General features: G+C 32.2%; 1 pseudogene; it reads right to left on the minus strand.

Moving 5' to 3' along the window:
* Nucleotides 1-6782: 6782 nt before the first annotated feature.
* Nucleotides 6783-23952, minus strand: LOC120174376 (annotated as a pseudogene).
* Nucleotides 23953-24177: the final 225 nt, after the last annotated feature.

Consider the following 24177-nt stretch of genomic DNA (forward strand, 5'->3'; position numbering starts at 1 on the left):
GTATGAACTAAAAGATCGAGATGTAACTGGTCTGGATCTGATTAAGGAAGTGGAAGAAAAAGTGAAAGTAATTCAAAATAATCTCAAGATAGTTGCTGATAGACATAAATCTTATGCTGATTTAAAGAGAAAAGAGATTGAGTATCAAGAGGTTGATAAGGTATTTTTTAAAGTGTCACCCTGGAAAAAGATTCTGAGATTCGGGTGCAAAGGGAAGTTGAGTCCAAGATTCATCGGGTCGTACGAGGTTATAAAGAGAGTTGATCAGTAGCTTATAAGTTGACATTACCTCCATAGATGGATAAGATTCATAATGTATTTCATGTATCGATGGTTCAGAAGTATCAATAAGATCCTTCACATGTGATTACTCTAGAGGAAATTGAGATTCTGTCAGATCTATCATACGAAGAGGAGCCAGTAAAGATTCTAGCACATGGAGTCAAAGAGCTGAGAAATAAGACGATTCCACTGGTAAAAGTTCTTTAGGCGGAACTATAAAGCTGACGAAGCAGCTTGGGAACGAGAAAGAAGATATAAAGAAAACGTTTCCTCATCTGTTTATTTCAGGTATGTAGATACGTATGGAAAATTTGAGGATGAATTTTCTTTAATGGGGAAGAATTATAATACCCCAAATTTTGTAAAGTGAGTAAAATAAGATTTGAAACTTTAGTGACTAAAGTGTAAACTTGGAAAAGTTTAGGGACCAAATATAAAATTTTGAAAAGTTATATATTTCATCCTGTAAATGAAAAGTTTGGCCTAAAACAAGGATTTTTGTGGGAATCAAATTTTTTGTACGAAATATTTGTTAAAAGCTATAAAGTGATAAAGTTCGGTATTGAAATCGGATTGAACCAGAATTTCATGAAATTTTGAAGGATGTCATAAAATGGTTGGAAATATTATTTCCATATTTTAGGTTAGAGAAATTTAGCACAGAACAATGTAATTTTTCAATTTGGATTGAATAGTGAAATTTTTAGTGACTAAAATGCAATTTTCAAAAATTGCATGGCCAAATTAGAATGTCAAAGACAAATTGATTCATATTTGACCAAAGAATATTTTAATTGAAGATAATACAATGACATTTGGTAATTTTCAAGATCGATTAATAGTATTTTTGTAATTTCTCATTAATTGAATTTTAAATTAAATTAGATAAATGCCATGTGTATTATTCATTAAATACTAGAATAATCAAGAGAAATCATCAAATTTTCAGCCAAATTCCTCCTTATGGCCGAAACATCAAGTTCTCCAAGGTATGAATTTTTAATTTTATTTTCAAGCTTATTTGATTGATTTTTGTGTAAGCTATTAGATAAAGAATTAACCTACATGAAATTATCTATCATTTGGTACCTGGTGAAGATGCTTGTGTGTTGAGATTTGATTATTAGGTTTAAGAAGGGTTTGGTGATCTTGAAGAAGTGGTGAAGGATTTTTATATTTTTGATGTTGGTGATTATTTTTAAAGCATGTATAATGATTAAAATTATTTGTACATGCATATATAAGGTTTGGACATACTAGGGTTTGTGAGAATTATGGGATTTTGATTTCAATTTAATGTTGTGATGATTGGAAATCATGAATTTAATCATAGGAGGTTGAATTCATGCTTGAAATTGAACAAAAAGTCCCCCTTAGGTGACATGAAGCATTCATCCATAAGGAAGAAATTTGGGGGGGATGTTGAAAACTTTCCTATGGATTAGAAATGATATGAGAAGTACTCCATGTGAATTGGAGATTGATTTGTATCAATTGGGAACCTTGAAAGTGTAAAAGGGCTAGTTTACAAGTTGTAAGAATTGTGGGACATTAATGTCTAAATGTTGTTTGGGACCAAATTTCAAAATTTGGTAAAATTTGGGGTGGAATTCAAAAAGACCAAGAAAATAGGGGACTTGTTTGCAAGTTATTAAATGTAAGAGTATCATTTGGGTAAATTATGTTAATGATGAAAATTTGTATTAGTTTTCTGATTTTTGGAATTTAATATTGAATTGGGGTTGAATTGCAAGTTTATTAAATTGGATGGTTAAAGTTGAAAAGTCTAAGACAATTTAGGATGAATTTGCAAGCTTTTGAATGTTTACGTGTTGATTTGAATGTTTTATGAAAGTGCTGGAATTTCATGTGAATAATGTGATATGATCATAATAGTGAATGACTATTATGAATTTAATGGAAAAATTGAGGTGAATTTTAGAAAGAATTCAAAATTTTGATTTAAATTTGTAATTGACAAAAGTCGAGGGATTTAAATTGGAAATAAATATTTATGGAAGTTAAAGAGTATTTTGAGAAGTTTGAATTTTGGATGAAAGCATGACTTAAGTTGTGTCGATTTAGTATCGATTTTTATTTTTTATATAAACTTTTATATTTTAAGTTTAAATTATGTTAGTATGATACCGACTTATAGTTGAATATTTTATATTATTATGTTACGTTGTCAGACTACGATAAATCTAGCAATCCGAATGACTCGAAAGGAAAGGAAAAAGTACACGAATAAAGAATTTGCATATAAAGGTTTAGTAGTGAGGTAAATGTGAGTGCAATTTATTTATTTAATTATTTTAATCGAGGGAAACTTGCGATAAGTCAACCTCACATTATTTATTTCAAAGATATGAATTATGTTTTGATTATGAATTATATCTGTAATATTTTAATAAGTTTTATAATGATTTTGGGTATGAACTGCCCATGTTATGTTTTACGAATATGATCTGAATATAATTTTGATTCTGATATGATTTTTATGAAATGATTATGAATTGAAATGAAATCTCATTGTATATTGTATTGAAAGTCAAATGTACAACTGGCATGCCATGATGTGGAGTGATTATATACCGATTTTGATATATTGTGGTGTACTGGTGGGTACACTAACATATATATTCCATTGTGAATGCACTTTGTGTGCATATTGTGATTTCCAATGTGATAGCATTGTGTGTGCTTATATGTTTTGATTATGATAATAGCACTAAGATGCTTATTGCGCACACTCGTCTGACTCACGTACGTTATATTCTCTTAATAATACTTTGGCATGTAAAAATGAAATATAAAATGTCAAAAAATTTTCTGATTGAAAATGAATGTTGACTGATTATTCTATTGATATGACATATTATGATTTTGTAAAAAAATCATAAGATGATTCTTTTCAGGTTTCTGATAAAGATACAACATGAGATATCCGTTTTGAATGTTCTAAAAGTTTTGTCTGAATTGTTTTTAAATGTTTTTATATATTTCGATATTTTATTTATTTATTTATTCTCACCTTTAGTATTATTGCCTCACTAAGTTGTACTTAACGCGTTATGGTTTCTATGTGCAGGGTATGATAGAGATACAAACGTACTGTGAGGAACCTTCCGAGCATCTTGTGAAGATCATCTATAGTATCAGTATCAGTAAGACATCATCGATGTTTCTTTTGACTAATAGTGACATGTATAATTATGTTATTAGTATGCTTTATCAATTTTTTATTCAATGGTTTGTAATATTAAATTAGGATTGTTTATTTTAATTAGTTTAATTTATCAGTATTTGGTATGCATAGAATAATATTATATTTTTAAATGATATGAAAATTGAAGTAGATTTAAATGGTTTTAAAGTTGAAATATTAATGTTTAAAAAAAATTTAAACAATTGTAAATAGTGAATATTGGTCAATTTGACGTGACATTTATAACTCTATTTTTAAATGATTATGGGTTACGGTGGTAACAAAATGGGTGTCCTTGCAGTTTCAACATCCAGAGGTCTTAGACAAGGATACTCCTGTCTTCTTTCCTTTTCAACTTAGTGGGAGAAGCGCTTAGTGATCTCTTGTACAAAGCTGTAGAAGTGGGGTTACGCAAAGGAGTGCCAGTTGGTTCGGGTAGTTTTCTCATTTCATACATCCAGTATGCAAATGACATAATTTTGTTCTCCGAAGCGAGTGTTGAGACAGTTTTAAACATTAAGAAATTTCATAGATTGTTTGAAGTTGTAGCCGGATTAAAACTAAATACGAAGAAATCTACTCGTTTTGGAATCAATGTAGTTGAGGGGATCATCCAAGAGTGGGTTGTTCTATTTAAGTGCGGGTGAGGCAGTCTCCCTTCTAAATACCTTGGCCTTCCATTAGGTCAATAGAGGAATTCTCCATAGCTTTGGAAGCCTATCCTTGATAAATTTCGATCAAGGTTTGAAGGGTGGACAGGGAATTTCCTTTCCTTTGGGGGGCTCATAACTTTGGTAAGGTCGGTCCTAGTCAATCTTCCAGTGTATTTTCTATCGCTTTTTAATACGCCTGTTTCGGTTGCGTCATAGTTGAACAAATTGATAGCAAAATTCATTTGGCACTCGATATTAAATAATCCGATACATTGGGTGAAATGGGAAAATATGTGCAGGTCAAGAGTTCTAGGCGGCCTTGGTTTTTCGATTTGCGACTGAGGAATGGATCGCATCTTAGCAAGTGGGTTTGGAGGTATGACGCTGAGTCAGATTGCTTGTGGAAAAAGGTAGTTGATGTCAAGTATGCCTATGATAATCAATCGTTACTGCCCCGAGGTTTCAAATCCTAGAAAATCTTCTTGGGTTTGGAGGAACATCGCTCATCCTTTAATCAAGAACGATGACTTGTTCACTAAAAATATCAAGTGTGTGGTAGGCAACAAACATTTGATTGATTTTTGGGTTGATAGGTGGACAGAAGTTTCATCTCTTAAAAGAATCGTTTCCACGGATTTTTTCTGTTGCTTTAAAGAAAAGTGGGAAGATTAGTGAGTTCGGCGTTAAGATTAACGGATTGTGAGAATGGAAGATTGAACTCAGGAGAGATATTTTTGATGGGAAAAGAGTATCTGGATTGAATTTTGAATGTGACCAATAGAGCAGTTAGAGTAAGTTACAATGTTGATCGCTTATGGTGGAGAGGTTGTCCGAATGGCATCTTTACTTCTCGTAGTTTCTTGGGTTGTTTCAAATTCTAAATTCCATAGGGGATCCCCTATGAAATTTTGGTTTGGGCCAATTTAGTTCCATCAAAGGTGGCAGCGTTTGTTTGGAAACTCGTTCAACATAAGATTCCAACACTTGTGGAGCTTGCTAAACGTGGTATTTCCAATTTGGGGAGGCAGTCTGCGTTTTTTGTAAGATGGAGCAGGAGACGGTTCATCTCTTCTGCCATTGTAAGGAAATTTGGGGTGTTTGGCAAAAGTGGTGTAACTTTTGGAACATAAATCTCATTGTTCCTGGAAACATAAAATCATTCCTTTCCTACTGGGATTCCCAACCTATTCAGAGTAACTACAAACCAATATGGAAGATGGCCCATTTCGGGATTATTTGGTCTATTTGGCTTGGTAGAAACGATGCCATGTTCAACAACAAAATTCTAGCCGGTGCCCAAATCTTTGAGGGGCCCCTCCTCCGGACTGGTCTATGGTGCAATAGTAAATGGCCGGGTTTAGTCCCAAATTTTCTTGGTTTTGCTAGAAGCCCAAATTCATCTGTTTTTGGCTTTTCATGTCGGAGGTAAGGTATGCTCCTCTCATTTTTAATTAGTTTTTGGTCTGATGGATGCATGGTGCTGTTGATTTGTTTTGAAGTTTCATTATTTGCCTCAAGTTGGTTCAGTTGTCTATGGATGCACGGTGCTATAACTTATCAGGGGTTGCTTTGGTTTTTATATTGTGTGGATTTGTTTTGTCTGCTCCATTTTTTATTGGTTTTGCTAGTGGGCTGGTTCGGTTGCTTTCTGTGATTGAGGTCTTGGGTTTTGTCTTCTCTAGCAAAGTTGTTTTTGTTGGAATGATGTGTGCTTATTCTTCGGCTTTTAACAGTGGGGGAAATTCTTTATGGTTTTAATGTTTTGTGAGGTGCTTGGTTAGCTGTTCTTAAAGTTCCAAATTTGTGCGTAAGCTGGTGTTAATGGTTGAGTTCATTTGGTGTGGTGGACGTTAAGCGTTGAATTCAGTTTGTAGCAGATGGTTTTTCTGTTTCATGGTGGTCCAATAGTAGATTGTCATGTGTGTTGTGATGGAGCGTGGTTTATATCTTCGAGCTTGGTCTTCGGCGTGACTCCATTTATCTAGGTGGTTGGGTTAATGGTAGTCTTTGGGTTGCCTATTGCGCCCCTTGTGGTCTCTGGATGCCTATGTGTGTTTATTGTTTTCAAATTATGTTGTTGTTTCTTATTCTAACATCAATTGAGTGTACTCTCTTTCCTCAACTTAAGTTTAAGGAGATTTTTAATAAGGCCTCTATCGTTTGTCTTGTTTTATATGCACTTTACCAATAATATCATACAAAACGTCCCTTACAAAAAAAATATTATGCTAAACTTATCCAAATGACATCTATATTCAATTACACCAATTAGAGCACCTCAAAAACTTGTTAGAATCACCAAGTTTACACCTAATGCATGATTTAGTTCAAGTTCCGATTCATGCATTTATATTCTGCAGACGAAGTTGTTTAAACTTGAAACCTTTAAGGAGGATAATATTTTTTCAATCACCGAAACTATTTGATATAAATATTTCCATTTTTTAATTATTATTTGTGTATTGTGTGTCCAAAATTGTGCCATCTATGAGGTAAACATTGAAAATGAAGAGCAAATGATTAGGAGAGACAAATTTTCAGAATGTGGTACTATGTCATAGTCCCTGATATAGATAACTACACTCGGTTACACTGAGGTTTTTTTTATAGCTAAATACCTAACCAAATAACCCAAAAAACGTATATCCCTACAGCTAACACTTAATTATGCAGAGAGCAAGGTAATGAATATTCTAATACTGCTGCTAAGAAGTATCAAAACCCAACCTCGGCTCGTCCGGTAAACCTTATCGGACGGATTGGTCGATGATCCCAAAACCACCGTGACTAACTTGACAACCGAAATGCTTACAAATAAAAGACTTACGACTAATATTACAAGTTCTTTAGTCTCCAAACTTGCTTGATTTTTCACAACCTTTCCAACATCCAACCTGTTGGGAAAAAGATGAGCAAAGAAAGGAAGATGAGTGTCGGACCAAGTTGCATTGCATTAAAACTTCATGATAAACACTCTTAACAAAAGCCACATAACATATATATATATATATAGGCATAATGATAAAATGATCACTTTAACCTCTATTTTTTAGAGTATATTAGTCTTTAATATTTTAATTTTTGATCAAAATACTCCATACCAAAAGAAAATCATTACTTAAGTGACATTCAACACCTGCTGTTGATGACATTATTACGTGTGTTTAATTGTTAACATGACACATGCTCTGTCGTTACTATAGGCGATGTGACATGGACGATATGACACATACTGCATCTTCATTATGAGTGACATGAAAATATCATGTCATCATTATAATTGACGTGACATGAGTGATATGATACATGCCATGTCATCACTATAGATGATATGGATTATGTCACGTCATCACTATAGGTGACGCGACATTGTTGAGTTAATCGATCGATGGAATCGGTTAAAAGGGGGTGAATTGGCAATAAAAATTTCGATGAAAGCTTTTGTAGAAAATTGAAAATATTTGCACAGCAATTTAGAGTGGTTCGACTTTCTCAACCAAAGTCTATGTCCATTACCTTAGCTATCCACACTAAGGATTTTCCACAAATCACTAATTTTTCTTTCTTTTGAGGGCAAAGAGTAACCTTACAAATCCCTCAAGAATTATATCCCAAATTCTTGAGAACACTCTCTTCCAAAGAGAACAATACAAATTTTGCAAACTTACAAGAAAATCCTCACAAGGCAAGATGTTTGCACAATTCTAGAACAAAGAAAGAACACTCAAGAATAATACAATTGAGCACGATAAATATTCTTGAAAGCAAAAATGAATATTGAATGAAATAGGCTTGGAAATGCTTAAACTTGAGGTTTTATGCTTTCTCTTTGATTCTCTCTTGATTCTTGATTATTGTTCCTGATCAATGGCTCCTAAGCTTGTTTAAACATAACTTGGATCACTTCTGAACGTTGGGGATCATTAGTGGAGTAAATAGAGCTGTTATTGTGTGAAAACAATTAATAAAACAGTTGGGAGCATGTGTGCATCGATGCATAGGCTTTGTGCATCGGTACACTATGTGTAAAATTCAAATATTTCGACCGTTGGAAGACTTAGTGCATCGGTACACTGGGGTGTGCATCGGTGCACAAATCTACTTCGATGTTTCAAAATAGCCAAAGTGCATCGATGCATGTCTTGTGTATCGGTTCACTGAATGCATTCGATGTTTCAAAATATTTAGGGGTGCATCGATGCATGACTTGTGCATCGGTGCACTAAATGCATTCAAAATTCAATTTAATTAAGAGTGCATCGATGCATGAACTAGTGCATCGATTTATTCCTTTGAAATTTGAACTTTTGGCTCGTTTTTTGTTCGAAATACTTTGTGAAAATTGTTTCAAAAATATTTTAAGATTAAAACACAATTTTACACTTTAGTAAGGATTAAATTTGGATTTTGAAAAACTTGGAGTAATATTTTGATATTCGGATAATTGTATCGAATATACTTAGAAAATCATTTGTAAAATCATAAAATTCATTTATCTTAATTTGTTATATCGAAACATCAAAATGTTTTCAACAATCTCTCCCTTTTTGATATAACAAAACATTTGAGTAATTTTAAGATTTTCTATGAAAATAATTTTTGAAATCAATTTTGAAATTACTTCCCCTTACTATAATATATCTTCTCCCCCTTTTTGTTAAATAAAAAAGACTTTAAAACAGTTTTAAACAAGGTATTTGAAAAACATAGCCATTTGATACTTAGAATTTTAAAGTTCAAGCTGTTAAGATCAAATATAAGGAGAAATGTTAGCCATTAGTTTCATAATTCAATATCCATAATGTGAAATGGCAAAATTGGTCATAATGCAACTAATATGTAAATGATGCAAAAATAATAAACATTAAGCTCAAATTGAAAATTCAAACCAAACCAAATATATAATAAGTTCAAACATCCAATCATCCAAAAACATAAATCCAAAAGCATAAAAAAGATTTAACAATTCAAGGCAAGACAATCCAAAAAATTAATCCAAAGTTTAATTCAGGCAAACTAAAGCAAGATAAGTCTAGTCGTCCATAAGAGGATCGGGAGGAGGAGGAGGATAATGTGGTCGCACTTCAAGTGTGAGAGCATCCATACGTTCCCACATCTCTCGTTGAAACTTAGTCAGTTGAGACTCCATGGAAGAAAACCTTAGATCAAATGACTCCATAAATGTTCGAAAATATGGAGGCATTTGTTCCTCTTGCTGTGCGGGTACCGACTCATCGTCTGGTACGTGATCGTCTATATGTTGAAAAAGTTCTTGAAGTTCGGGATCATCGTCTGCTGCTGGTGCCGGAGGAGGTAGAGCTCGTGAAGAGATAGCTTCCGGAGTTTGCTCAGTGGGTTTATATTCCCATTGACCCGTTTTCTTATCCTTTTTCCATCCCGATTTCTTTAAGGAAGTGAGATTAATTTGGTTTTAGAGAGGGATGGGAATGTCAACTGAGACCTTAAGCCCTAGTTTGATAAAAAGATTAGAAAAAAGACAACCGTAAACTAAAGTTTCTATATTTTTGGAAGGGAGAACGTTTACGTTCTCAACATGCTCACCAAAAATAATCTGTGGCAAATTAATTTTCTTATTATGTTGGATACAATGTATCCACCATAAATCGATGACTCTAAGAGTGGAGTACCTACCTCCGGATGGTCTAAACCACCAAGAGGTCATTAAATGAAGAAATCAGTCATGATGTGTTTGTAACGTACTAACACTATCCTTAGACTTATATGGTGTGGCCACAAGGTCTCTTTCATTAGCTATGTTGGCACCGTCGAAACCAAAAGCATTAGTGATAGTTTTCGAATTGAAGAAAATGAATTCTCCTAAGAGATAGGATCGTATGCCTATGGTTTCGGTTTGACGAACATTTTGAACATATACCGTATTGGAGTAGAAAATGCGGACTAATTGTTGATAGACAATGGGCTTAATTTGGCACAATTTATCAAATTTCCAGGGACTAAGAACGTGAATATATTTGAAGTTAATATCCTCCATCACTTGAATTGAAGGAATACGTTCCTCTCAGATTTTGTAGGATTAAAAATAACTAACGAACCTATCATATAATTCATCTCTACGATGATCGGGTTTGTTGAAGCAAGAATGAAGAATTGTTAATTCGGCTTCGTTTGGGTTTGGATTTTGTGGTGGAGGAGGAATAGGAGGGTGGTTTTGACTTGAGTGACTAGACGATGTCCTAGGTTGTTTAGGATTAGACATTGTTCAAGAATCAGAATGGGATAGGTAACCTGCAAATTTAAAACACATGTATGCAATAAAATCAATCCCAAAACTCAATTGGGTCTGCAATAGTCAAGGTTCTCTAAACCGAATCCTAATGGGCAAAGTTTGGAAAACTATTTTGAAAATAATGTTTAAAGATTATAATACGAATAGTTTTCATGAAAACAACATAATTTAATCAAAAACATTAACATTTAAAATTAAATTAATGAATTTCTAATTTTTTTAATTTCAAAAATTCAAACATTATTTGAAAAATTAAGAATTTTTGACAAAATTAGTTGTAAAATCTAGTTTATAATCACTAAACAATCAATGACAGATGATTTGTTTATCCTAGAACTAATTAAAACCAATTCTAAGTTCAAAATTCAGTAAAACAGAGGTTTTAGAAAATATTACCTTGAATATTTGGATTGAGTGAGAATATAGTGATGTTTTGCACGATTTAATGATGCAAGCAGGTTTTGGAGATGAAAAACGATCGAAATCCGTCTAGAATACGTTGATTTAAGGCAAATGGAGAGTTTAGAGAGAGAGAGAGGGACGAATGATAGGCTGAATAGTTTTAAGGGTTTTGAGAAAATAAAGAGGAAATAGGGATTTAACACCAAAAACCCGATGAGTGTATCGATGCACAACAGAGTGCATCGGTGCACCTTCAAGGTGTATTGATGCATATTCAAAGGATGCATCGATCCACTATTTAGTGAATCGATGCATTAAGCACAAAAATGTCAAAAATCCTTTTTAAACACTCAAAATACTAAATTATTTAGTTCTAGTGGTATTGGCAACTCATATATTGAAAATTAATCATGTTTAATCAATCAAATCTATCTTTAAACATAATTTGAACATATAATTAATTTTCACTAAGAATCATAAACTCCCCCTAACTAATAGCAAAGAATGCAATCAAAAATATTATTTTTATAAGCATTTTACAAAAACTAATTAAAAAGTGCTAAACTTATTTTAAACACTAAGTCAAGGTAGGTTGGTCAAACCTAGTTCTCTCCTAAGTGTCCAAAATCTTTCTTTATCTAAAGGTTTTGTGAAAATATCCACTAATTGGTGCAAAGTATCAACATATTCTAGAACTATATATTCTTTAGCGACATGATCTCTAATGAAATGATTTTGATTTCAATGTGCTTAGTTCTAGAGTGTTGGATAGGATTCTTAGTGAGACAAATAACACTAGTATTGTCACACTTGATAGGTATGATACCTACTTCAATTCCATAATCAAAAAGTTGTTGTTTTATCCATAAAACTTGTGCACAACAACTACTCCCTGAAATGTATTATGCTTCAGTGGTAAATAATGAAACACAATTTTGTTTCTTTGAAAACCAAGAAATCAACATATTTCCTAGGAATTGGAAAGTACCGGAGGTGCTTTTCCTATCTATTTTGCATCCTCCATAATCTGCATCTGAGAAGGCATGCAAGCTAAAGCTAGAGTCTCTAGGATACCAAAGTCCTAAACTAGGAGTGTCTTTAAGATATCTAAAGATCCTCTTAACAGCTAGTAATTGTGATTCCATAGAACATGATTGAAATGTAGCACATAAGCAAACACTAAACATGATGTTCGACCTACTTGTGGTTAGATAGAGCAAAGAGCCAATCATTGGCCTATATAAATTAACATCCACACAGTTACCTCCTTCATCTTTGTCAAGCTTTGTAGAAGAACTCATTGGAGTGACATGAGGTTTCCCATTTTCCAGTCCAAACTTTTTGAGCATATCCTTGACGTATTTAGCTTGATTGATAAAGATGCCATCGTTTCTTTGCTTCATATGGAGTCCCAAGAAAAATGAGAGCTCCCCTATCATGCTCATCTCGAATTCACTATGCGTTAGCTTAAAAAACTCTTGGCAAAGAACATCATTAGTAGAACCAAATATTATATCATCAACATAAATTTGAACTACTAATAAATCTTTACCTTTATGCTTTAAAAACAATGTAGTGTCAACCTTCCCTTTTGAAAAACCTTTTTCAATTAAAAAAATTGACAATCTTTCATGCCAAGCTCTAGGAGCTTGTTTTAAACATAAGGCACTTTTGTCAATTTAAAAACATGATTTGGAAATTTTGAATCTTCAAAACCAGGAGGTTGTTCCACATACACTTCTTCTTTTATAAAACCATTTAAAAATACACTTTTAACATCCATTTGATACAATTTAAATTCGTTGAAACATGCAAATGCTAATAACATTCTAATTGCTTCCATCCTAGCTACGGGAGCATATGTTTCATCATAATCAATGCCTTCTTCTTGAGTATACCCTTGAGCAACAAGTCTAGCCTTGTTTTTCACTATATTACCACTATCATCAAGCTTATTCCTAAATACCCATCTAGTACCTACAATAGATTTATTACTAGGCCTTTCAACTAATGTTCATACTCTACTCCTCTCAAATTGATTGAACTCTTCTTGCATAGCCATAATCCAATGTTCATCATTTAATGCTTCTTTAATATTCTTAGGCTCTATTCATGAAATAAATGCAACATAATTACATATATTTCTAAGAGAAGATCGAGTTGTTACCCCTTTGGATGGATCACCTATTATTTCATCATTCTTGACATAGTTGTATTCCCTTGGGTAAGAGACTTCCCTTTCTTCAATGGTTGGATTCTCGAGAGGATCTTGAGTTTCCTCATTTTTCGTTTCTTACTTTGATGATGGTACTTCAACGTCATGTCTAATGTCATTTGTGTTTATAATACCTACATTATCATTCACACAAGAATCCTTCCTCGGAAGGGGATTATTATCGAAAACAACATGTATATACTCTTCTACAACTAAAGTTATTTTATTAAATACTCGATAAGCTTTAGAATTTAAGGAATAACCTAGAAAAATTTCTTCATCACTTTTAGCATCAAATTTGCCAATATTTTCTTTACCGTTGTTTAAAACAAAACATTTACATCCAAAAGGATGGAAATAACTAATGTTAGGTTTTTTATTTTTGAAAAGTTCATATGGTTGAATCCCTTATCACAAAATTGACTAATACTTAATAGATTATGATTTAACCTATTCACATATAAAACATTTTGAATTTGTATGGAAGAGGTATTACCTATAGTGCCTATTCCTTCAATGTGACCTTTTTGAATTATCACCAAAAGTCGATTATCCTCCATTTTTGGCGTTAAGCTCTATGAACCGGTTCTTGTCTCCGGTAATATGTCTTGAGCATCCACTATCAAGGTACCATGAATTTGAATTTGTTTCACGTGCCTTGTAGCAATGCTCATTTTCCTACAAACATAGATTAATTTTTGATTTTGGGTACCCAATTTCTTTTGGCTCCATATTCATTAGTTTCCAAAATTCTAGTCCCCTTAGGTATCCATTTGTGTAGGATATCCTTATCTTTAGTAGTAATGAGTTCTTTAGGAACTCATATACTTCTAATGATTTTTTCATTAGAGGTTCTTTGGGGACCTCTATTATTGTAGTTTTTAAAACTTTTTCTAACAAAGTTGGATTTTGAATTTTTTCCATTTTCAAAACGTTTTGTTCCAACTTTTTTAAAGAAAGTTTTAAGATCATCAATTTTCTTTTGATGATCATCATGTACTCTTGAAAGTAAGTTATGCAAATCAATATTTTTCTTTTCAAATTCATCTAATTTGATTTACAATTCTTTGATCTTACTTTCAAGATCATTGTTGGTTTTGGACATAAGACTATTTTCATTTTTCAATTTTGAAATATCATTTTTATATTTTGAAAATAAAGTCTTATAATCCGAAGCCAACCCATTTTAATCCTCTAATAACTCATCATAAGATAAATCATCTAAATCAAATGAGTTAGAGGTTAACCGAGAGTTTTCCCCGATGGCCATCAAGCACAAGTTTGCAACTTCTTGTTCCTCTTCATCAGAACCTTCTTCATTGCTCCATGTAGCCACATGAGCCTTGTGCTTTTTCTTTGATTGACATTTTTTCTTCAATTGTGGGCAATCATATTTGACATTCCCCATCTTTTTGCACTCATAGTAAATGATAGGGTCTTTCTCATTCGGTTCATTTTTGAAACCTTCATTGCGTTTGAATTTTCTTCCTCGGTTGGGCCTCATTAATTTTCTGAACCGTTTAGAAAATAATGCCATATCCTCGTCATCTTCATCCGAATCATTCTCATCTTTTGTGGATTTGAGAGCAACTCCCACGTTCTTCTTCTTCTCCGTCTCTTTCTTTATCTCGTCCGTCTTTTCGAGGTCGACCTCATCTTGAAGCATCATTTCATGAGTGAAGAGAGAACCAATTAGCTCATCGACAGTTAAGGATTTTAAATTTTTAGCCTCGATGATCGCCGTCTTCTTTGATTGCTAAGATTTTGGAAGAGAGTAAACTAACTTTCTCACAAGCTTCTCATTTGGAATGATCTCTCCAAATGATTTGAGACCATTGAAAATCTTGGAAAATCTATCCGTCATAGCTTTGATATCTTCATCCGGTTTTGTCCTGAAATTTTCATAGCTATGAGTTAGAAGACTAATTTTGGATTCTTTTACCTCGTTTGTGCCTTTATGAGTGACTTGTAGTTTATCCTATATTTCCTTGCAGTTTTACAAGATGATACTCTCACGTATTCATCCGGTCTAAGAACACAAAAGATAATATAGATAGCTTTGGAGTTGAGCTGGAACATTCTTGTCTCTCCTTCACTCCATAATCTTGGATGAGTTGAAGGTTTAAGATATCTGTCTTCTATGATATTCCATGCTCCCATGTCACTTGCTTGAATGAAATACAATATTCTATTACTACAATAAGCATAATTAGCTCCAATTGAAGAAAAGAGGCTTGTTGACAGGCAATGAATCAAGACCGAAGTCGTGGTTTTAAGTAGAGGCCATTGATGACTTGATTATCGATGTAACTCTTCCCGAATAGACTCAAGAGGTGATTAAACCTTCAAATAAGTGAGGCTCTGATCCAATTGTTGAGTTAATCGATCGATGGAATCGGCCAAGAGGGGGTGAATTGGCAATAAACATTTCGGTGGAAGCTTTTGTAGAAAATTGAAAATATTTGCACAACGATTTAGAGTGGTTCGACTTTCTCAACCAAAGTCTATGTCCACTACCTTAGCTATCCACACTAAGGATTTTCCACAAATTCACTAATTTGTCTTTCTTTTGAGGACAAAGAGTAACCTTACAAATCCCTCAAGAATTATAACATAAATTCTTGAGAACACTCTCTCCCAAAGAGAACAATACAAATTTTGCAAACTTACAAGAAAATCCTCACAAGGCAAGATGTTTACACAATTCTAGAACAAAGAAAGAACACTCAAGAATAATACAACTGAGCACGATAAGTGTTCTTGAAAGCAAAAATGAATATTGAATGAAATAGGCTTGAAAATGCTTAAACTTGAGGTTTTATGCTTTCTCTTTGATTCTCTCTTGATTCTTGATGATTGTTCCTGATCAATGGCTCCTAAGCTTGTTTAAATATACCTTGGATCACTTCTGAACATTTTGGATCATTAGTGGAGTCAATAGAGCTGTTATTGTGTGAAAATAATTAATAAAACAGTTGGGAGCGTGTGTGCATCGATGCATAGGATTTGTGCATCGGTGCACTATGTGTAAAATTCAAATATTTCGACCGTTGGAAGACTTAGTGCATCGACACACTGGGGTGTGCATCGGTTCACATATCTTCTTCGATGTTTCAAAATAGCCAGGGTGCATCGATGCACTGAATGCATTCGATGTTTCAAAAATATTTAGGGGTGCATCGATACATGTCTTCTGCATCAGTGCACTAAATGCATTCGAAATTTAATTTAATTAAGAGTGCATCGATGAATGAACTAGTGCATTGATTCATTCCTTTGAAAATTAAACTTTTGGCTCGTTTTTGTTCGAAATACTTTGTGAAAATTGTTTCAAAAATATTTTAAGATTAAAACACAATTTTACACTTTAGTAAAGATTAAATTTGGACTTTGAAAAACTTGGAGTAATATTTTGATATTCGGATAATTGTATCGAATATACTTAGAAAATCATTTGTAAAATCTTAAAATTTATTTATCTTAATTTGTTATATTGAAACGTCAAAATGTTTTCAACAGACATACATCACATCATTATTTTAAGAGACGTGACATATGTCACATCATTACTTTGAATAATTAAATGTCACGTTAACAATTAAACACGTGTGAAAATGACATGTCAACAATATGTATTCATTGTTAGTCAATTAACTTTTTACTTCCTACATGAATATTTTGACTAAAAATTGAAATGTTACGATTAAAATACTAAAAACAATATAGTCGAAAATGATTATTTATGTAAATGATGCGGTAATTTTATCATTATGCTGTGAGTATTTATATTATTGATGATATATATAGGAGATATCTAACCTTAACATCATGTTTTAATCAATGCATCTATACTTGAAGAGACAACAGCTTTCCATGATTGAAGGTCTGCAAATTCTCTTTCCTGTAAGATAATCAAGTGGTTATATATAAGAAAGGCACCAATGGTACCGAAGATGGTAAAGAAAAACATAGTTTTACAGTAGCATTGCCTCTTTCTGACGCATAAGATCTTTTATTTCCGTTTTGTTTTCTCCAAAAGTAGATAAATTCTTGACAACTCTGAATTGATCTCTGGTAAAACATCAGCTTCTCTTCGGTTCAATTCTTTGATATACTCTTCCAAAACAGACAAGTTCATATCAAGAGACCTTACTTTCTGCATCAAAATCTTCAACACAGTGTCACTTGGTATCCTTCCGACAGGCAGTTGTTTACTTTCAGTTAAAGGATCAGGAACCCTTCGAGTAGTTTCATTGAGTTTTTGAACATCCTCCGCATTTTCTATCCTTAAAGTAGCAAATTGAGCCTCATCGTTTCTTTTACCATCATGAGAACTTGCATCTGGTTTTGCGTAAGGCCCTGTTGAGTTAGATTCCGCCAGTTTCATGGCATGTTGTTCGGACGGAATGAACAAATCTTCGAGCATCCTCTTGATCGCATGGACGCCGTTTACCTCGACGATGCTCTGCGTGCAGTAAAACTCCGAACTGTAATGACTTGGTAGATTTAGTTTCAGATACCTCAGCCATTTTGGTTCAGAGAGTGTAAAAGTTTGGATTTGCTTGACATTTGCTGCAACAAACTTTCCTAACGGTGACCATGTGTCTGTTGGATAATTCAAGCTACCATACAGCTCGAATTCCTTGAAGTTCGAAGAATGGTGTTCGAAATTTTCGATTTTGACGTCATCAACCAGAGTCTCTTCAGATAGTTCAATCACAACAAACTTGCCTTCCACGGTACAAGGATTCCTCAGATACTGATCATGATCTTTTCCCAGAATATTGTTTGCTCCTTTCGCATCTTTGTTATGTGCAACCACTTTTGCACCTTTTAAGGTAGAACTTTAATTGTACTCCAAACCGTCGGATTCGAGACGATGAGTGATCTTAAACGTACCCAGAGGATCACCCTCTTTCGCTCGCATCGTTTTGTTCTGGAATTCGTCTAACTTGATATAAGCCAAAGGGGTTTTCAGATTAGGTTGTTCCAATTGTTGTCTTGCATCATGCTCCTCTTGTTCAACAATGTCGCAACTAAAGGAAGTGTACCCCAAAACTTTGAGGATCACGTCATCAAGCCTACTTGTTTTGCAAAAGGGGTACTCATACTTGACAAACTTCATGTAAACAGTGGTGTTATTATAACTCACTGACTTATTCAGCTCTAAAAGCATTCCATTGGTGCAGTTATCTTCTCTATCTGCATCATCACACAGCATTCCATGACCAACACTTGGAGAACATGCGGTTTGGTTCTCAGGATGTGAATTTCCTGAATAAGATACAACCATGTCAATGCAAATTTTAACCAACTTTGTGCCAGTGTTCAAGCAAATAATTTTGTTTTCTTTGCCCCAAATTTTCTACTTCAAAGAATCAAGAACAGATTGTGTAAATAACCAAAGAAAATGGTGTGCACTGCCCATGCATGATTTGTGGGCAAAATCAGCTAAATATTGTAGTGGAAATTCCCCCCCCCCCACCAAATATTACATCCCTAAGATTATTCTGTCAAGTAGAGTGATTTGAACTTTAACAATTGAAAGACGCATGAAGCAGTGAACATCTTCTACATGGTTCGAAGAAGCATGGAGCAGTGAACGTCTTCTGCATGACTTGAGGAAGGCATAGGTGTGCACCTACCATGGGAGCATGGGAAAGACACCAAATCTTTCATACATCTTTACATTGACGTCTGATGGTCCATACAACTTTTGATGTGCAACCATTTGAGAAAATTATATAGGAAAAAAGTTTCCCCGAGTCATTATATGGGAAAGACATCGGTTAGTTCATGAAGATGTTGAGTGGTTCATGTGATTTTTTATGTGCACTATAAGATTTACACTTTTTGAGAAAATAATTTGGTATGATCGTTTTTTGGAGAATATCTTTTTCAATTTCATTATCAGGCTGATTTTGGCATGATTTGTGTCTCTAAGAATCTATTTGGGAGGGTATTATTTGTAAATAATTTTGGCATAGGCGTGAACCAACCATGGGAGTATGGGAAGACAACTAGAGTTGTAAAAAGCTTACCCGACCTGCAAAACTGACAGAAACCGATTCGAGTCAAAACTGTTTTTAATATGTGCTGTAGCGATCCGAAACCGACTCGAGTCGGAACTGGTGTTTACCTAAACCCGAGTTGGACCTGGAAATTGTGGATCTGAACCTGACCTGCACCCGACCTGAGAACGACCAGAACCCGAATTGAACCGAAAAAAATGATACTCGAACCCGACCTGTATCCAATTGATATGAACCCGAACCCGAGATTGACCTGGTAAATAACTGGTATTATTCGACCTGTTTTCAACCTGACTTCTGATGAACCTAGCCTGTTTTTAACCTGGTCTGTAAATGATCCGACTTGTTATTGACTTGATCTGATATTTACCTGACTTGACATTTACCTTACTTATATATTACCATGAACGAAATTATAAGATTTTAATAAAGATGTGAGTTTTTGAGTTTATGATATAATTAATAAATTAATATGATTAATTTTTAAATGTTATAATAAAATATTTATTATGATAATTAAATTAATAAATATACTTATTATATAAATTTATTTAATAAAATTGTTTAAATGTAATTATATAAAACATGATTAATAAAATTATTGCCATTGAACAATGATTAAATGTAAATTAATATAATTTAATTTATGTAAATTATATAGTTTAATTTATGTAAAGAAAAAATAATATTAATAATGTAAGCATTTATTATGTAATTTATATTGACGTTTAACATGATTAATACAAATAATTTTGGCATTGAAACGATAATTAATTTGATAATAAATAAATATTAATATTAAACGTGGTTAATTCTCCAAAATATAAATGTAAACTATACAATTTAATTTTTGTAAAGAAAAATTATTTAACAATTATAACATACAAAAAACATAATATAAAAGATAAATTTAATTGATATTGATAATGTAAATAACATTTGATCTAAAATTTGAATAACATTTGAGTTATTACAGTTGAATACAATAAAATAAACAAAAATAATATTTTTTAAGCTCACAGGCTAAAAGCTTAACTTTGCTACCAGAAATTTCTTCATCGTGCTTTAGTATCGAAATATCTAAATGTTGTCAACATTGTTAAATTATGGGCAACTTTTAAAGCCACCAATATAATTTAACATGAGTAGCTATTTAGAAAAAAATGACAAGTTACAACAATCTATTTAAGTTAGACCAACAAAATAAATTACAAGGCATCAATAGACAACATTTCTGCATTAAACAAACATGTAGTCAATGGTAAAGCCAAAGGGAATATGATGGCCAACAGTGCCAAACATTTCTGACTTTATCAAACCCTTACAGAATCAAACATTCAACATTGTTTATAATAACAGAAATAATATCAAGCAGAATTAGGATATGTTACTTTGGACAGAAGCATCCTACAAAAAACAGAAGCATCAATAAAAATTGGTTTCAGTTACTGTTAAACATAATAAATATAATAAGTCATTAATAAATAGAAGTTGTCTGTAAAGGGAAGAAACAAGACAGAATCTTCAATTCCAATGGTTTCACTTAACGTTAAACACCCTAAAAAATTAAAATTAAAATAATTAATAAACAATTTGAAATATTGAGATTAACATAAAAAATAAAACAGTTCTATCATACCTTTACATAGCATACTCATTAACCACAATAAGGTAATCTTCATCCTTATCCTCCTGCTCAAAACCATACAACCAATTACGGGTTGTTAATAAAATATCAACATTTTTTGGTAAGAGTGAAGCTCTTAATTTGTTCAAAATTCTACCCTTATACTAAAGGATGATTCAGATGCAACTGAAGTAATTGGAATAGCCAATATATCTCTCGTCATGCGAAAAAGTACATGATATGAAACACTTTGATTTTTCCAATACTCCAAAATATCAAAGTCAGATTCTTCAGTACGAGGGATAAGGGGCAAACTGATATAAGTGTCAACGTCATATCGTCCACTCCTTGAAGCAACTATTTTGACATCAAAATTCTAAAAAACAAAAGATAATAAATTAGTAAATGAAAACGGGAAATAAATAAGTTAAAATTCAACTAGAAATTATACTAACTAACCTAAAATAAATATGATTTTCTAAATGTTTGAGGCCGATTGAAACTCGAGTCACTTCTGTCCAAGGATGTGATACTTTGGACAGAAGAAGAAGATGAAGAACCACAAGGATTATTTTTTGAATAAAATACATATAACTCAAGAAACTCATCATAAATGAGACTTACCTTCCGTTGAACCACATCCTCAACATAAAGAACATTGTACAACTCCTTCAAAAGTTGTAATTTATATCGAGGATTAAGTAAAACAGCAAAAGACATAATCATAGAGTGATCAGACCAATATTTCTCATATAGTTCAAGCATGAGTCCTACCATTGCAGAAATATCTTTATAAGGATTATTATGAGCATAACACAACAATTTCTCAATTGCAACTACGTTAGCCAATACAAGTTAGAAGTGTGATACTTAGAACCAGAGAATAGAGTAGTAATTTATATTATATATATAATTTATGCATAGTGTTTCTATAAACTATATACTTTATTACTTTATATATATATATATATATATATATATATATATATATATATATATATATATATATATATATATAATTATAATTTATACATACTATATACTATATATATAATTATAATTTATAAACTATATACTTTATATAGTTTATATATATATATATATATATAAATATAAATTGTAGTTTATAAACTATATACTTTTTATAGTTTATACATATATAATTTATATACATAGTTTATATATATAGTTCATATAAACATAGTTTATATATATAGCTTATAATAATTATATAGTTTATAATATAAATATAGTTTACATATATAGTTTATATTTAAACTTACATTATATTAATATAAATTATATAATTTAATACTTTATATAGTTTATATATTGTTTACACATAGTTCATTAATAAATTTTACAGTTTATATATAAACTATATAATTTTTAATGTAAACTATTTATGTAGTAATATATACATATATACTTAATATACTATATATATAAACTATATACATAAATCTTATATATTATATATTTTTATATATAAATTACATAGTTTATTAATAAACTACATGTAAACTACATATAAACTATATATATTATATATTTGTCTTTATATACTTTATATATATATATATATATATTATAAGTGTTTTATTTTATTTTTCAATTTTTCAAATTACTCAATTTTTCATTATTTCTTCACATTTTGCATTTATTTCAATTTCATCCTTTTGTTTTTTAAATTTATTTCAATTTTAAGTCTTTTACTTTTATATGTATTCAATTTAGTCCTTAAATTTATATTTGCATCTTAATTTGGCCCTTTGTTATTTATATTTTTGTAACTGGCCCATAACTTTTAAATGGGTATAATTTAGTCCTTTTTTATATTAATTTAAACCTCACATTTTAAATTTATTTTGATTTGGTCACTTACCTATGTGTGTTGTTTAATTTATTTAAAATTTTATTTGTAATTTTACATTTATTCAATTTTGTCCTTAAATTTATATTTTTTACAAAATTGATCCATGATTATTTTTTTTTGTAATTTACTCGAAATTATGTACAATTACAACTTGCAATTCAACAATCACAAAAGATGAGAAAATAATTAATCAAAAAATAAAAATGACCTGACCTGAACTCAATCTGTATCTGGTAAACATCTGACCTAATTTTATTTGTCAATGAAGTGACCAGATCTGAACGAGATCCGACTAAAGTCCACTTGAACCTGAATTAACCTGGGCTTTATCTGCTTCAGACCTGAACTGTTTTGACCTAAACTGACATCGATCCGAACTGAAAATGAAACGACTTAAACCCGATCTGAATCTGATGTCAAATCAACCTGAAAATGACCCGAATTAATTTGATCTGTACCCGACCTGATCCGAGTCAAAGCATCAAATTAACCTGACTTGACATATATCCGATTTTACCCGACCTGTTAGGATCCGACTGAAACCTGACCGATTACGTAATTTTACATCCTTAAAGACAACAGATTTTTACGATTTTATAAAGACGTGAAATGATGTATGCGACGGCGTGTACTATAGAGACCACATCATTTAAGAAAATAAATTGGTATGGCCACTATATAGGAAATAAGTTTTCCCCAATCATTATATGGGAAAGACGGATAGTTTAGTTCATGAAGATTTCAGCTGGTTCATGCAATTTCTGGTGTGCAATATAAAAATAACATTATTTGAAAAAATAAATTAGGACTATCATCATATGGAGAATTTTTTTTCCAGTTCATTATCTGGCTTTATATATATATATATATATCCTTTTAAAAGTATATAATCAATAAATACACTTTGCAAGCAACAAATTAAACCTTTTTTTTAAAGCTTCTCATTTCAGGAGCAAACAAAAAATGAAATTTGAACAAATATCTGAAATTATAATTTTAAATGTACAAAAAATGGGGGGTGATTTAAGCAGAGCAGGGAGAAGAAAAGGGGAAGAATTAGTGTTTATTTACCTACATTTTCATGGCTATGACCGAGTCGAAAGTAGAACAAGAAACTGAGGCACTAAAGAGAGATGATGACAGACAAGGAGAGCTCGTAGATACTCTTTGCATTAATAAAGCTGCTGTTGTTCTTGATGGCGTCTCTGTTTGTTTTGACAGCCACGTTCCTGCCATCGTTGCACTCGTTTCGACATGTCACGTACACAATCGAATGCCCATTTATTGGTTTCTTCATGTCTCATCCGTAATGCGAAACTGGAGAGAATAATGAGGGAAAAATGGGATTTTTTTCCCTTTGAGAGAAAGAAATGAAGGGAAAGCTATGGTCCCCCCCCCCCAAAGAATTTGGAGTGGAGAGAACAAGAAAAGTGGGGAAATACCGATTATTTTAAAGGGATGGGGAAGGAGATTTTTCTTATTTCATTTGCGGGCTTAATTAGTTTGATCGAACCCAAAGGTAGCGGAAACCAATTTTCAACCATCTAAAACTAAAAACTTTATTTTTTAAACTAATAATACTTAATTTTAATCAATAAAGGAGATATGATAAAA

The sequence above is a fragment of the Hibiscus syriacus genome, unplaced genomic scaffold, assembly GCF_006381635.1.
Source record: "Hibiscus syriacus cultivar Baekdansim isolate YM2019G1 unplaced genomic scaffold, ASM638163v2 tig00112072_pilon, whole genome shotgun sequence".
Lineage (NCBI taxonomy): Eukaryota > Viridiplantae > Streptophyta > Magnoliopsida > Malvales > Malvaceae > Hibiscus > Hibiscus syriacus.